This window comes from Haliotis rubra, unplaced genomic scaffold, assembly GCF_003918875.1.
Source record: "Haliotis rubra isolate DU_JTF1 unplaced genomic scaffold, ASM391887v1 Scf1770, whole genome shotgun sequence".
Lineage (NCBI taxonomy): Eukaryota > Metazoa > Mollusca > Gastropoda > Lepetellida > Haliotidae > Haliotis > Haliotis rubra.
Window position 1 is genome coordinate 8,423 of NW_025765748.1, and position 16,451 is coordinate 24,873.

A 16,451-nucleotide genomic window follows, 5' to 3' on the forward strand; every position below is an offset into this window, starting at 1 on the left:
TTTTGATTTGCGATTATACGCTTATAATTTTGTTGATTTGTTTTTTCATAATCAGCAATGCATATTATATGTCATGAATAAGTGATAATTGTGTTTTAATTATGTTTGATTTTTTGGTTGCATGTGACCTTTAAAGATATCATTCGAAATATTCACTGCAACTCAACATATCTTAGAACAATTTAGGATATCAGCAATGTATCAGCTAGATTATCGCTGTTTGAGCTAGTTTTAATTCAATTCAAGATATCTTCAGTTCAATTCAACAACTACGATATCAGTTATTTCTGAATAGAGTATCTCTAATTCATTTCATGATATCTCCAATTCATTTCAAGACATCAGCAATTTTTTGAAGGTATCATTAATATGCTTCATATCCTTAATTCATTTCGTGATATCATCAATGCTACTGCAGATATCTATTTTGTAATTCATTCAAGTCAAATCATTGATTATACATCTCGTTTCCTGTTGACTGGGTTCCGTCCTATTGCGCAACTTAGTACAAGAACCAGTCCAGAAGTTTTAGACCAGTTCATATGACTGGATACATAAATATTAATCAGTATTATTTGATACATCTAATCACTTGTATATTGCAACACTACGCTCCTTCTATTCCTTGCAAACACGTCGTGCAGCGTACTCTGTCGTATGTAGCGAGCTCTGACAAACGGAAACCTGGAAATCGTGGAAATCTCAAAACGAGGCCCTGCCGCTAGAAAAGTTTGGCAGTCTGGTACGGAATTGATATTATATCAATCACATTGTGCTTTAACCAGAGAGCCAGATGAATTGTGAATCATTTTACGACCTCATCAAACAGGGGCAGTCTGTGACATCTTAGTGAAGGTCAAACACCTCGCCATAAAATATAGACATACGATGTTATGAAAGTTTAAAATTTAAAAAAATATGTAAATACCATTTTCTTATGAAACATGAAATTGGAATTCAGTGTAACCATAGTTGTTTGTGATGTCTATTTTCTCTTTCACACGAGAAAATTCGGATCGGCTGAAAAGTAGGTCATTGTCTGAATAGGTTAATGAGACTCATGTTTTGGTGTGCAATATATCTTCAATCCAATTCAAGATAGCTCTATTTTCATTCAAAAATATCTCTATTTTTATTCAAGATTAAACATATCAGTATTTCTTAATAACTGTGAAAACAGCTTTCCATGTGCACGCACGCACCCTTCAGTTGTCTTTATATAACTGCACACATCTTGAACGACAGTAAACCCACATTTTTCGTGTCTTTATGCTGACTCTTATCGCAGTGATAACGAAACCTGAGGTCAAACCAGCAATTCATTGCCCCTCCCGCCTCGGGTATTGAGCAGGAGAGAGAGAGAGAGAGAGCGGTGTTGAGTTGACCCACATTGTTATTGGCAGTTATATCTGGACAGAGTGAGAATACAAGTCCACTAGACTAGAAAGGGAGACAAATCGTTCTACACTACTGCAAGGTAGGGTGTTTTATCTACTTGGGTCGTATGTAATTATGCCTGTAAACTCCTGGATTAGTCAACATTGTACAACTATAGTCTATGGAAAGAGTTGATATGGCGATTCAAAGTAAACTGTACATATTTTCGTAAAATTATTTCGGAAGAAATTAAATTGAATACATCCGATTACCATGATTTAATTTTGAGGCATTGAATCATACGAGGTACGTGTCCACCTTCTATTCTTGACAGACATGTTTCTCAAAAACAAAGTCAGCAACGATTTTAAGTATTTTGTTTGAGTGGCATATTGTGTTGTGATGAACAAGAGCAAGTTCTTCTTCAACAAACAACTGCTCCGAAACAGTCACGGACAAATGTAGGTAGCACACTATGTTTATACTATGAGTGAATATGTTTTTACACCGTTTTTAGCAATATTCCTGCAATATCACGGCAGGGCACACCAGAAGTGGGCTTCACACATTGTACCCATGTGGGGATTCGAACCCGGGTCTTCGGCGTGACAAGCGGATGCTTCAACTACTAGGCTACCCCACTGCCCTGTTTATACACTAAGCGCCAAAAGAAACGTTACCCTCCTTCCTTAATGAATTACTGAAAAATTATCAAAGATATGTTAGAAGGTATTAGTTTACAAGAAAGCTTAACAACACAGCTTTATGCAAATTACGACAAAAATTCTCAAATGCAGTAATATTTAGGTGAAATGCATCTTTTTCAGAAGAGTTAAATTGTTCTATTTTCGACCATGCAGAAATACACCAATAACAGTGATTTACATGTCCTAAAGAAAGGTTGAAATAAAATTCTGCTTTGAGACAAAGATAAACCATTTAAAGTCACCATTTTTAAACTGTTTAAAACATTTTCTGCTGATTTGCATTAGTGAAAACAAATAAAACGTGTTTTGATATTGTGAAAAAGTGTTTATTTATGCTTGCAAAGTAACATTTTTTCATTTTTCTGTTTACACATAGCAATATTAGTCGCCAAAACGCAGCAATATTCAAGCAGTATTTGCATACATTTGACGTGTAGAATGATTCTATAGGGTATGAAGGGAGCCTAGAATGCATGATATGACATACAATTGCGAGATGTATGCTACGATTAACAGCTGAAGAGAGAGAAAGAGCCACTGGGATGGTGCAGATGGGGTCGACATACAATGCAGGGTCCGTTCCTCAAAGCAATCGTAGCGCTACGACAATCGTAAGTCTTTGTTAAAGTATGGGAGTTACGATCATCTTAGCGCTACGGTCGCTTTGAGGAACGAGGCCCTGTTGCTAACGCCCTCGGATGCCACCGTATCACGGTTATGAGACTTACTTCGGGCTACATACAGACCGGGATCACCGTAGACAGACCAAGAAGTGGACGTCGACGCATCATAACGCCAGCTGAAGATAGGTACAAATTCATTAAAGAAGGAGGATAACGTTTCTTTTGGCGTTTAGTGTACTATGGACGTATAGCCCGGCAATAAAAGTATTTTGAGGTGAAATCTCACAGATTCTTAACTTTCCATAATAATTTTTTAGAAGAAATTGTATATTCCCTGCTCTCTCGTAGAAATGTAAATTAATTGCAGTATATGCTAACAACTACGTATTGATAACACACAGTATGGCTGTTCAGAATGTGTTGCTATATTTTGGGAAAATAAACAAGGTGTAAGGTTTTAGGATTTGACAAGGTGAATAGATGATTCAAATGTTGCCTAGTTACATATATGTTACAGATATTGAAGAATTTGTTTCGTGAAAACTTTCATAGTTCATGAAACATATTTCCAGTCATTTCATATGCATTGTAATGTGTCTTGTCTTTAGCTATGTTTTATTGTATATGAACCACAAGCATTACGCTAAGCATAAGATGTTGACTGTCCCCATTAGCATATCAGTAACTGTTTTACACAGACCTAGAGAATTACACTAACCGTTGAGACCCGATCATGTATATCCTGTTACTTCAAAAACCTACTAGACCGTGGTGTAGTGGCTAGAACGTCCGCCCGGAGAGCGGAAGGTCGCGGGTTCGATCCCCGGATGCGTCATACCAAAATACGTTAAAATATGTTACTTGCTGGTCCCTGCCTGGCGCTCGGCATTAATGGGTACAACAAGGCTCTGAGTCAGTGTAATGTGTCTGAGTGGGATATTCATGCTTCACTGCGACATGGTATCTCAGTGTGCTAGCAGTATAATGACCTTGACCTTAACCTGCCCCGCACTGAAAAGAGTCAGCGTTCTGATGGGACATATTTTATTTTTTGCCAATGAGCTCCCATAGTGCGGGGTAGTTAAGGCAGGTCGTCAATGGCGAACGGGCACGATACAATTCTGTTTGCGATGAATAAATGTACGTAAACACATTTTGACAGTGAGATGTAAGTGTATCCGAAAGAATGGCAACTAACGCGCTGACAGGCTCCATCAGTTCAGCATGTTTTGGTGCACGTCGTTTGTGTATACTGTGAAATAAACAAGAAAATGGGTGAGTTACCGCTACAAATTCTGAGCAGGGATTTTGGCTCGGAATCGAGAAATCACGATTTTTCGAGCTTCCGAAGACCCTAGCTCCCAAAGTACTGCTTCGACTTAAGTGCTGTATGTCTTATTTTGTAGGTAAATCTATTGGCTTGAAATGTGTGCATACTCTAAATGGGACAGATACAGTGATCATTGTTGAACTTGGTGTGTTGACCTCGTTACATCCCTTTCCTTTTATATAGTGATAAGACCCCGTTAGTTACAGAACATACCTTGATGGCAGTTTTTAGCGTTACAAGCCCCCCTGTGGTTGTTTGTAAATACGTTGGGTGGTTTCAGATTTCTTCAATTTTAAACACTGGTCTTACTAATTACCATGGAGAAGAGAAAAACTGGGTTTTGGCTACATTTTATGTTAGTTGCAGAAATAGCGGATTGTATTCTTAGTCCAAGTGGTTGTGTGAGTGATGATTTTTCATTATAGATTTGATACAGTAGAATGACAATTAGAATCATACTGTAAAGATAATTTGAGGCGGTGGAGTTTAAGGGACAGCTCAACAGCCTCCACATATGAACTCTAAATTGGTGAAGTTCTGAAGGCTCCAAGGCAGAGCCTGAGTCCTTGGTGATATGTTTTCATATTGCTTTTACCAGCCCATCCCAAAATGATGTAGCCGTAACCAAGTTTAGCTCTATATAGTTGGAGGAGGGTCTTCTGATCCCCTCACCATTTTGACTTAGAAACAATTTTTAATATATTAAGTACATGCAGGCATTCAATTTTCAAATATAGTAACGGGCAGAAAAAAATGCGAAAAAAAACTTTATTCTGTAGACTCGATCCTACTATCAAAAAAGCCGAAATACATTGTTTCTAGATGCCAGTAGCTTGCCTCGTTGGTATGGAATTATCTCCCTTGGGTTTAGGGATGACTTGATCACGTGACCTCGTTGCTAGCAGACGATACCGAAGCTTTGCCATGACGTTATAAAACAACAGAAATCGACTCTTGGCATATTATGAAGCAGGTAGTACATCCGTAACTAGACTTGTGAAACTCTTGGGGCAAATGACAGACGACGTATCGCGCGTCTCGCGGCGGCGTACCCAAACTGGTCTGCAAAACAGTTTGCTGTGAAGGCGTAAATTCAAGGAACCCCTAAGGTATCACAATGGACAATTAAATCAGAAGATCTTTAAAGCAAGCTGGATATGTCAAGCGAGTGCCGAAGAAAGTTCCATTGATGACAACAGAACATATGGAGAAAGGGCTCGAGTGGTGCAGGGAAATGCAAGGTACAGACTTTTCAAATGTGATTTTTACCTCAAAGTTTCAGTTTTATAGGATCACAAGAAAGAGGTGGTCAAGAGGTGGACGTAGCTGCAAAATGGTTCCGAAGTTCTCACCCAGGGTCATAATTTACGGTTGGTATAGGCAAACTCGGGGTAACGCTGCTGCTAAGTATTACAGTAAGGATGGATTCACGCAATTCAACTTATACAAGAAGGCATAGTGGAATCCCATATAGGACAGAGTGTAATACCTTTCAAACTTTTACAGGACAATGCACCTGTACACAAGTCAACACACACCTGTAACTGGTTTGAAACGAGTCAAGTGACCGTACAGAACTTTTCAACGGCATCACCAGACCTGAACCCAATTGAAAATGTGAGGCAGATTATGAAGGACAAATTAGAAAAGTTGGAAACGAAGAATGTCGTTGAGTGGTCTAATCTCATCAATCAAATGTGGGTTGACCTACCCCAGGACAACATAGACAATTTGATTGACAGCATGGGACGCCGTATTCAGCAGTGCATCGAGAGAAACGGTGGACAACAGACTATTGACTTTGCATAAATGTAAACTTCAGTATCCAGAGTGGATGTATGAAAATTATAACTGAATTTATCAGTAAATAAATTTTGAAACTACGTCTGTGAAAAGTCGCATTTTTTCTGCTCGTTATATGATGTGGTGAGGTGAAATGGGGTTTAACGTCGCACTTAAGAATATTTCGCACATATGACGACGTGCATCCGTGTGTATGTGTGGCTGCTTGTACAAGACCTGACATCATTTATCGATTTTTATGCAAACCCAATCGTGGCTGCCTGTTAATAGTATTCATGTTTTGGCCACGACAGGAAATATTAAAATCATCCAGAAAAAGCGCTCCATCAATTGAATCATTTAAAACTTTTCATAAGCTGTTGAAAAATACTGCCTTGTGGACCTCCCTTATCCGCATTTTAATGATCAGACAGGGTAGAACCCACGCGGACTTGAAATTGCCTGTCAGTTAAAAACTCGGATATAAACTGAGGCAAATGGCCCCGGAGAACCAATTCATGTAAATCGTTTGTGTTATCGTGCTCCCATGTCGTGACATAAGCTTTTTCTAAATCGAAAAAGATTGACACTGCCTGTTGTTTGTTTATAATTGCAGTTTTAATAAATGACTCCAATCGAACTAAATGATCAATTGCACTGCGATGTTTGAATATTTGTGATGAATTATTACATTCTAGGTACCAAGTCAATCTTATTGACCATGCGTTCCATGGTTTTGCAAATGCAGCTTGTCAAGGAAACGGGCCTATAATTAAAGGGATTAGTATGATCACGTCCAGGTTTGGGTATGGGTACAACTATGATATCACGCCAGTATTCAACAGTGTTTCAAAACAGAATTCAGGTAAGTGTTTTAGGAGCTTATAATGTATGTTATCAGCGCCTGTAGCGATATATTGAGCTTGTTCAAGAGCAGTATGAAGCTTATGAAGAGAAAAGATCTTCCCCATTATCCTGCTGTTTTTGATATTATTGAAATTTAGGAACATTAAGACGATACAGAATGTTTTGCAAGTGCTTCGCCCAGTGTATTTGCGATATGAGATTTATCGGTTAACAATTGACCCCCGGTTTTGAGATAATGTATGCTTGATTTGGTACCATTACCTACAATTCTCTGGATCATGTTCAATACCTTGGCCATTGCTGTCCGTGAATATACTTTCGAAACATTTTTTTGTCGAGACTGGCGCTTATTTCGCTTAAATGTATGCCGTGCATCAGCATTTTGTATTTTTTATTTATTGATATGCACCATTGGGTGGCGACGGAAACAGTTTTCGGCCTTTTTCCGTGCCTTCCTTTTGTTGCTTGCATTCATTATTAAACCATGGTTTGAGAATATGTGGATTTGTAGAGGACTTAGTAATACGTTCATCGACAACTTGTTTAATTCATCTGAGAATAAATGCATTGAATCAGGAGTATCAATAAAGCAGGATTTAATTTGTTTGAACAGAGTAACTCGAATAAAATCCAGTTAGCTTTGTTGAAGTTCCATCTTGATGATGTAGGAACATCAGCTGGAGTTGTTGCTTGAAGAATGGTCGGAAAATGATAACTGCCTCACAAACCGTTGTGGACTGACCATTCAAATTCATTTAACAGGTCTGTGTGAGTGGGAGAGGGAGGACCGTTTGCTGGTAGAACAGCCAGGTGTGCGAGTTGTACTTGTGAAATTAAAAATTACACTGCACACGCTTGTTGATTACCTGGCTGTTCTACCAGCAAGTGGCCCGCCTCGTAAAAAAATGGCAACAAACTAATGCTCGTTTGTGAAACAAACTTTTTTCTTCTGGTGTCCAAAAGTATTAGACAAATCATCTGAGTTGGTCTATCGATTTCATGTGACTATTAAAACGCGAGTTTTGGGGAATCAGCTCGCTTGGCAAGAGGTCTGCCCATACCAACCCACACACAACACAACACCTGAGTAAATAAACAAGGAGTTTATTACACAGCAGTCACTGAACGATTTTACATAATCAGTCAAAAATAGCATAGTTTACAGTTAATTATTAGAACATGATAAGAATGCAATCAGATATGAAAGTACATAAACATCACATGTAGATTCGTTATACACGACACATACTACATTAATCGCGATACATATTCCAATGTACACAACAATAGTTCAGAACTCTACACATCACCCCAGTGGGGGTTCATACAATCTACATTCTGTAACGGTCCCAAACAGCATATAGTATTCATGCACAACGTAATACAATAGTTAAAATATCCGACACACTCTATACATTCTATAATAGTCACAAAACAGTGTAGTGTCAATCAGTATGAAATACACAATCCTAAACTGCAATACAGAAGATATGCGACACATACTAATGGATGCCTCGTCCCACATAAACCTGAAGGTACTGCCAGGGTTGTAACTTATAGTTAAGGTATTTACAATAGATTAAAGTTAACCTAGAATAACAATGGTATATATGTCAAAGTAGAAGAAAGTAAAGTTTCTTACCTGAGTAAATAAACAAGGAGTTTATTACACAGCAGTCACTGAACGATTTGTGACTGTGTGTTGTCCCTGTTTTATACCTATTCCAGTTATCTTAGATAATCCCATTTACTGATACACTGACGATAAAGTTGTTGTTGTGAACTTCAGTTGCTATATCTAAATCCTATTGCCTAACTCGACTGACGATACGGTGCCAACTGCGCACTTAAGCTACTCTATCTTGACCGGATTATATGATAATTTTCGTAAACGTATTGAAGACATCGGTGTTGATGGGTGAAGTTCACAGTGAATTTGATTAGTTTATTGCTATCTCCAGACCCGGACCAGATACTGGTTTCGGATGTTCGTTATCAATGGGACCCTTGGCAGCTTGAAGATTGTGAACCGTGGTCAGTTAATCTGTACATGTCCAGTTTTCAATAATATATACTGTCATAAATATTGGTAAACCTTTGTCTAGTTTTACCGTGTTAATATGACTGAACAAAGTTTTTTGTTGTTGCAATTATTAGATTTTGTGGTAGTGAGCAATTCATCGGTTTCAAATGACATTAAACAGACTCTACCTATTGCTTAAAACGACCACAGAGTTGTTGCTGAATAGGCTTCATTGTATGGAGTGATTGGCAGAATATCACATGATGTGTATAGGTGATAGACGCCGACAGCATAAATATCGTCCAGACCTTCGCTTGAACGTAGTTGGTCACATAATGTATGCATGCATGCAACCTCATGTAAGTCATTTCCACTTGATGTTCACACCACAGGTTTCCATATGTCATGCTACTATGTGACATGTACCAGAAGGGTGTGAACAAGTAACTGTGTGTGTGTGCGGTGATAGTGTGACATATACCAGCCAGGGAAGGAACGTGCCAAGAGGCTTTGAATCTGCTTCTGTCTAAGAACAAGGAGTTACGTATTCCACAGGATCCAAAACACTAACAGGTTTTAGCCCTGTATCTGTTTACGTTAAGAAAGAGTGCAGTGATACAGCACCCTGCACCAAGCCATCTAAACCTACGGAGACCCTTCACAACGCGTGTCTAAAGTAAGTATTTCAAACAACGATATGCTGGGTTGAAAGTTTTTCTACTGTTTGCAAAAGTTGTTATTTTCCGCCTTATATGAGAAACTCAACTAATCTGCAAACATGTAAAATGAATTTTGCAAATGTATCGTATCGGAAGTTTCATATCATTAAGGAACTGCTTAGTATATTACTACTTACCACTGTTTACTTAAAAGTGTTGAGAACAAATCAGGCCAAGCAATGGACATTTCGATAATGAATAATTATCAACAAACCGTGAAAGCCTGCTAATTGGATTGTTTAGCAGTTTGCTCAGAACATGCTTGGTACTCTCAACAAAAAAAGAAAAAGAAAAAAAAGAAACGCATAAACCATTGTAGAAGAATTTATTGCATTAGTTTAAGAGCAATTATTTCATGTAATTTCAATGGTAAAAAGAAAGGTGACAATTAACACGTCTATAGACAAAGAGTTCGCCAAGACAACAGCAGCCTTTATTGTTGTGTTTCTGTTTACTTGAGTCCACAAGACTGACTGACTGAGTTTCGTTTTTACGCCGCTTTTAGCAATATTCCAGCAACATCACGGCGGGGGACACCAGAAATGGGCTTAACACATTATGCGCATGTGGGGATTCGAACCGGGGTCTTCAGCGTGACGAGCCAACGCTTTAACCATTAGGCTACCCCACCGCCCCGAGTCCACAAGATGGCGTTAAAGTCAGTACTTTGTATGGCCAACATTGGCAGCAGTTACTGCTCGGCACCGTCTCGGCACAGACTGGTTGAGTCGACGAAGTCGAAGTCGCTCTTGCAGAATTCTTTCCAAGTCTTCCTGCAATGCCATGGCCAGTTGTGGAAGTGTCTTTGGCGTGTTTGACGTTGACGTACACGTCGATCGAGTTCATCCCATACGTGTTCTATCTATCCTCCCAAAACTTCCACAGCTTGTAACAACAACATTTCTGGTGGACTGCACACACTTTAGCATACTGATTACCTCAGTATGTAATGGTTTAACCCATGAATCAGTAATGAATATAAGCTATTACTCAGTAATATATTAACAAAAATACATACCTTTTCTAGTTAGATATGACAGTCTATGTACAACATTTACATAGAACTTATGTCATATAGTGTCCAGATTTCACCCGCATATTTGAGTCTTAACCCTGTCACTCTGTCATGTTGTTGGAGCAAGTGGACGGTTCCGTGGACTGCCGAAAGATGCAGTCTTTACCTGATTTTTACATGACAGGCACATCGATAAGTAAATGTTTTGCCTATTACATATTTTCAAACATTCTGAAATATCTGACTAACAAAATTCATAAAATTATCTCTTAAAGTAAAGATATAAAACTGGCTATTATTAAAAGTGTCACTACCGTTATTGTGTCACTACCATAACAATTAGTACCAATGTCCACACCACAACATTATCAATTTCATTATTTAATTAAAATCGATTTACTAGTGTGTGTTTATGTATGGAATTTGTATAATACCATTCATATTCTCATTTTGAATTTTGTGCTACATATTATTTTATATTTGCAAATCAGAATTGAAAGGAATTGTTTGGCTTGTTGGCCCCTTTTAAGCAATAAATAGATAATTTCAAAACCCATTAGCCATTTTATATTGTAAAACTACATATTTTGATATACATGTACATTAAATGTACGTTAAGCTTGCATAATTTATGTTTTGTATATTCAGATTACTATGAACGTAATCAACAACATTTCAAGGTAAAACAAGAAAACAAAAGTTACAATTTTTGCCTACATGAAATATGCAGAAATGAAATAACTGCTCTCTTCTCTACTAAAATCTCTACTGTGCTAAGTCAGGTGATGTATCATTATCGGTTGTTTCAGTCCAGTGCACTTCCTGGGCTATCCTATTACCTAATAAGGGGTGATGAGGAGTTGTTGTTTTAACAATGTGTGGTAGTTTTGGGATGTGGAAGTTTTGGGATATAACCGTTCTATCGGGGTTAGATCTGGTGATCAAGAAGGCCATAACAAGGCATTGGCGTTAGAATAGACAAGATAGCGGACCGTGATGCTTGCTATATGTGAAGTAGCGTTGTCATGCTGGAACAACTCCCTCTGTCGGTGTAATCGGAAGCATGTGACGTGAAAGTACTTCGTTAATGTACCGATTGTCTTTCAAATTCCCCTGAACCACAACTAAATCAGTTCTTTGTGGACTGGATATCGCATCCCACACCTTGACACCTTTCCACCGAATATGTCGACCTGTCAAATGCAATTAGGTTCAAAACGTTCATTTCCCCGACGGTAAACAGGTTGTCTTCCATCGCACCGATAAAGAAGAAATCGTGATTCATTACTGAACCAGACTCGCCTCCAGTTTCTAGTGGAGTGACGCAAGTGAGCAGTCATGATGTAGCGGTCCTGGGCTTGGGTGGTAACTCCTCGACGGCCTCTCCTTGGGCGATCTTGAGCGGAACTGGTCTGCAGGAAACGACCCCAAAGGCGAGATATAGTGCTCTGATAGGCAACTGCAGACTGTGACTCCCCAGCTGCAAGGCGGCCTATGGCGATGTTTCGATTGGCGGCACTAAGTCGTGACATGATGATTTCCTCTTTTTCAGGCAAAAACAAATGACAAAATTAGACACAATACTTGCCTTTTTATAGTGGTAGATACCTCATCCTTTTCCGCTTTCTTGCACGTGGAATTTGCGTTGCATGTTTTCTTGGTGACGTTTTGGCGAATATATCTTCAAACGCTTCTTAAACAAGGGACAAAAATAAAAGAAAGCAACTGTTGATCATACGGTAGACGTTCGATTTGTCACCTGCGCCCCGAATTTAACAGAGCCGTGTTGCAGTGATGGACGACTGTTCTGTCTCAGTTAAACCCGTGAGAAGGAGTTCCACGGGGACCATCGGCTTACAAATATGATCCTACAAACAAGTCAGTCACCCGGATGGAACTCCATGAATGGTTCTGCGCTTTCACAAAACCTCGGGGCGACTAGGTTTAGCTGACACAGTTGACAAATAAGGTAATAGATCCAATTTGAGATTATTCCTTGCTTGATACTATTTACTATGCAGATTTTGTGTCTGGTTTGGACGCTGAAGCCTCTGATTTGATTTAAACATATTTTATTCAGGGAAGAAAGGGATGAGGAACAAGTTATCCAACTTAGGTAACCATCTCCCGAGTATTTACAACATGATAAATATACAACAACATACATGTAATATAGAAAGAAATATAGTACAGAAATGGTAGGGACTATAAATAGTTATTAAGACATATGAAAATATTTACAGCATTCAAGAAAAACGCTTGCTATTTGATATGTAATGCTGAACTGCTATAAATATTGCATTATTTTGAGTATATGATAAGTTCTTGCTACCATTTAACAATAAATCTAAATTTAAAGCATCATCATGTACTTGTAATTTTAAAAGGTTAAACATTTTCGTTCTGTGTTCGGTATATAGAGAACACTCAAACATGAAGTGACAAACAGTTTCTAGTAACTTCCAACATTCACATTTTGAATCTGACCTAATGCCAACATTAAATAAATCGTGATTCAATTCACTTACATGATATCTTAAACGAGTATGAATAATATTTTGTTTGCGGATACCTGTAGAAAAATATGCTGGTGCCATGACAATAGGTTTCTTCAAATATGATTTAAACATCTCTGTTGATGGTAACATTCGTTTTTCTAATGGGATGTTAATCGATAAAACTGTCGTTGATTCGATAAAAGATTGACTTGAGTGTTTACAATCATACAAAGAAAAGATCACTCAATTCCAACTCTTACACCTCTGAACGAGTACAGTTCTGTAGAGCATTACACATGAATTGATCAACAATTATACAAACAGTTATAGAAATGAACGGCGATACCTTATCTGGAGATGGAAAATAAACTAAACACCAAAGACAATACGTTATCTGGAAATGAAAACTAAAGACAATGCGTTATCTGGAAATAGTTAACCCCATTTTTCCGCTGCATATGGTATAATTGGCTTTATCTGAACATCAGGAATTTAAAGAGAACTATTGGAGAGATATTTCTAAGTTAATAAGTAAGAATTTTAACTGAGGATAAAGCATTAAAGGCGTTATTGACAAGATTTTGAACAGACTTGGATCACGAACGCTTACTGGAAAATAAATATCCAAAATGGTTGTAATACGTTGAAATCTTCAACCTTTGACTCTAAAAGACCCAAACCTCACTTTTACCAAGTTTACCACCATTTGAAAAACTATAACTTCTGTCTTGTCAAAATTAACAGTAGATTCCCATCTATGACAAAATTTTACCTATAACTTGATTTTCGTTTGCAAACCAAACACACTATCTGAAAATAAACACAGGTCATCTGCTTAGAGCAAAATATATAATTCCAAAAGCTCTCTGCAAATGAAAATACCCATATCCGATTTCTCCATTTTACCATGAAGCTGATTTATAAACAAGGCAAACAACAACGGACTTTAAATGCACCCCTGTCTCACTCTGCTAAAAGAATCCAAATAACCTGTAACAGAAGATCCAGATAATTTGACACAAGCCCTCATTTTTGAATAAATATCCTTGATAATTGAAAAACATACGATCATGAATATTATGAGATAACAAAACTGAAACCAAATGGGCCTTAGGGTGGTAGAACTTATATAAAGCCAGTGATAACACCAGGTGTTCATAAGAAGGGAAAACATGTTCCACCGGTAGCACCAGCCCTTCACACAATTTGCATACCAATATATACCGTTAGAAATGACCATTTAACCATTTAGAAAAAGTAGCAGCAAAATTGTGCGAATAGATCACTGAAAATTAGGAATGACACCAGGTGTCCACGGAAGGAGAAATATACCATACTCCACCTGTAGGACAAGTAACCCCCATATTTGCAAGAAAACGTAAATGTTAGTTGGATGCCTGACGCCGTAAAAAGAGTTACTGAAATACTGACAATCACGTGACGTACCTGAAAATCTAGTGAAATGATAGCTCATTTACTGATCTTGTTGAAACTCCAAATAAACTTAGATTATGTCTGCTATGCAGAGAGTGCAAATCAACTACTTATATGCAGTGCAAACAGATTACAAAATAGGTTCATTTTGCAATAAAGGTGGGGGTAGCTTTAATGTTTTAATGTTTAACCACAGCAAGCAAATACTCCTGGCCTAAGACTTGTTCAAGTATATATTTGCCATGTGCATTGCTGATGTATTTAACTTCAAGAATAAAGGGACAAGCACATGAATACGTTTTAAAGACTTGTCTTAGGGTCTTATAAAATTGTCATGAGCGCTGTGTGTGGTAAATTTGGACATTAACAACATAAATGTTACCTCTGCTGTTAGTTTCCACATTGTCTGGTCCAGACTCGATTATTTACAGACCGCCGCCATATAGCTGGAATATTGCTGAGTGCGGCGTAAAACTAAACTCACTCACTCACTCTTCGGCGTGACGAGCCAACGCTTTAACCACTAGGCTACCCCACCGCCCCATGTGATTAATAACCTAGTGCCTCACTTGCATCAGACTGTTAGCTTGTATGAGCATCCACATGGTGAATTGAGTTTAGCGCATTATAAATGCACTTATTATTATGTTTTACATATTAAAGATAATATGCAGCAGAGAGGGTTCGGGTGATCCTGGCACAGTCAGGCTGGTAAGGCTCATCATCAGCTCAGGGCCCTTGCCCCCTCTACACGCAGCCCAGACAGCGAATGGGACTTCTCCCAGGAAACGCTGCCCAGTCGAACCCACCAAGAACTTTCCGGAGAATATGAAGGCTCCCCAACACTGCAGCCTTCTGCATTACCCAGAGTGTCAGAAGGGCTGTACTCCCGGTGGAGAACCCGGGCACTCTCTTGATCTGCGCCAAGAGATCAGGAGGTACCAAACCAAGGGCACTGAGAACAATGGGGAGCCGGACGACAGCGTACTTGGGATGCAAGCGAGACATTTCAAAGGCGAGGTCCGCATATTTCTCATGCTTTTCCTTAATCTTGCCAATCACATTGGTGTCAAAAGGGACAGAAAATTCAATGATATAAATAAATTCATTGGCTTTATCAAAAAGGACAAGATCAGGTTTGTTAGCTGGAATTCTTCTGAGGCTGTATATGGGCCTATTCCAGAGAAGTTTGAAAGCATCATTTTCCATGACGCCCTGGACATGTTCAGGGTCGTACCATGGATGGACCTCGGAGTCAAAGCCACAGGCATGTCGGAGACGGTAGTAAAAGCAACGAGCCATGCCATCATGTCGTTTAAGATATGCTGTTTGTGGCAAGGAAGGGCATCCACTGACAAGGTGTTGGACAGTCTCTGTAAATTCATTGCAAAGTCGACATTTCATGTTAATATTCTCTTTAAGAATCACATTTAGGCGATTACGAGTGGGAAGTGACTGGTCCTGAGCAGCAAAAAGGAAGCCCTCAGTTTCACATTTAAGACCAGCCGACTTCATCCAGGCGAAGGAGTCGGTGGGATTGCTATTCTGTTCAACACACTGCATGTACACACGATGCAATGGCTTCTCAGAAAGCTTCTCCACAAAAGACCGACTCTGGGCAGACTTGGTAAAGGACTTCACCTGGTTTACTCCCATCGCTGTACCGTCCAGCAGTACATTGCCATCAGCAAAGTCAACCTCAAATTTCAGACTCTGTCCAACAACCTTGGCACGCTTAAAATAACTGTGGAATTCCTTGCTTTCATCATGAGTCTTCACAGGCATCACCAGAGGATCATCCGATAAATAAATATGTGCAAAAGTACACAAAAAAATTCTGTCATGAAGAGCCTCCACACTAATCAAACCCCGACCTCCAGAATTGATTGGCATGTATAAACGGTTAAGAGAGGAACGAGGGTGGTGGGCTCTGTTATCAGACATGATCCTTCTGGTCAGACGGTCAAGACTCTGGATGTCTTGTTTTGTCCAATCAACTACTCCAAAGGAATAGGAGAGGACTGGCACAGCAAAAGTATTGGTGGCTTTGACCTTGTTACGAGCATTTAGCTCTGA

General features: G+C 38.9%; 1 protein-coding gene across 2 annotated transcripts in view; it reads left to right on the forward strand.

The window, feature by feature from the left end:
- The first annotated feature begins 9,227 nt into the window (after positions 1 to 9,227).
- LOC124273157 overlaps positions 9,228 to 16,451 on the forward strand; it is a 33,470-nt gene continuing 26,246 nt past the window's right edge. For both annotated transcript variants that reach the window (XM_046708378.1, XM_046708379.1), the window contains exon 1: positions 9,228 to 9,385. The gene's annotated coding sequence lies outside the window, so the exon portion shown is untranslated. The remainder of the gene's footprint in view (positions 9,386 to 16,451) is intronic.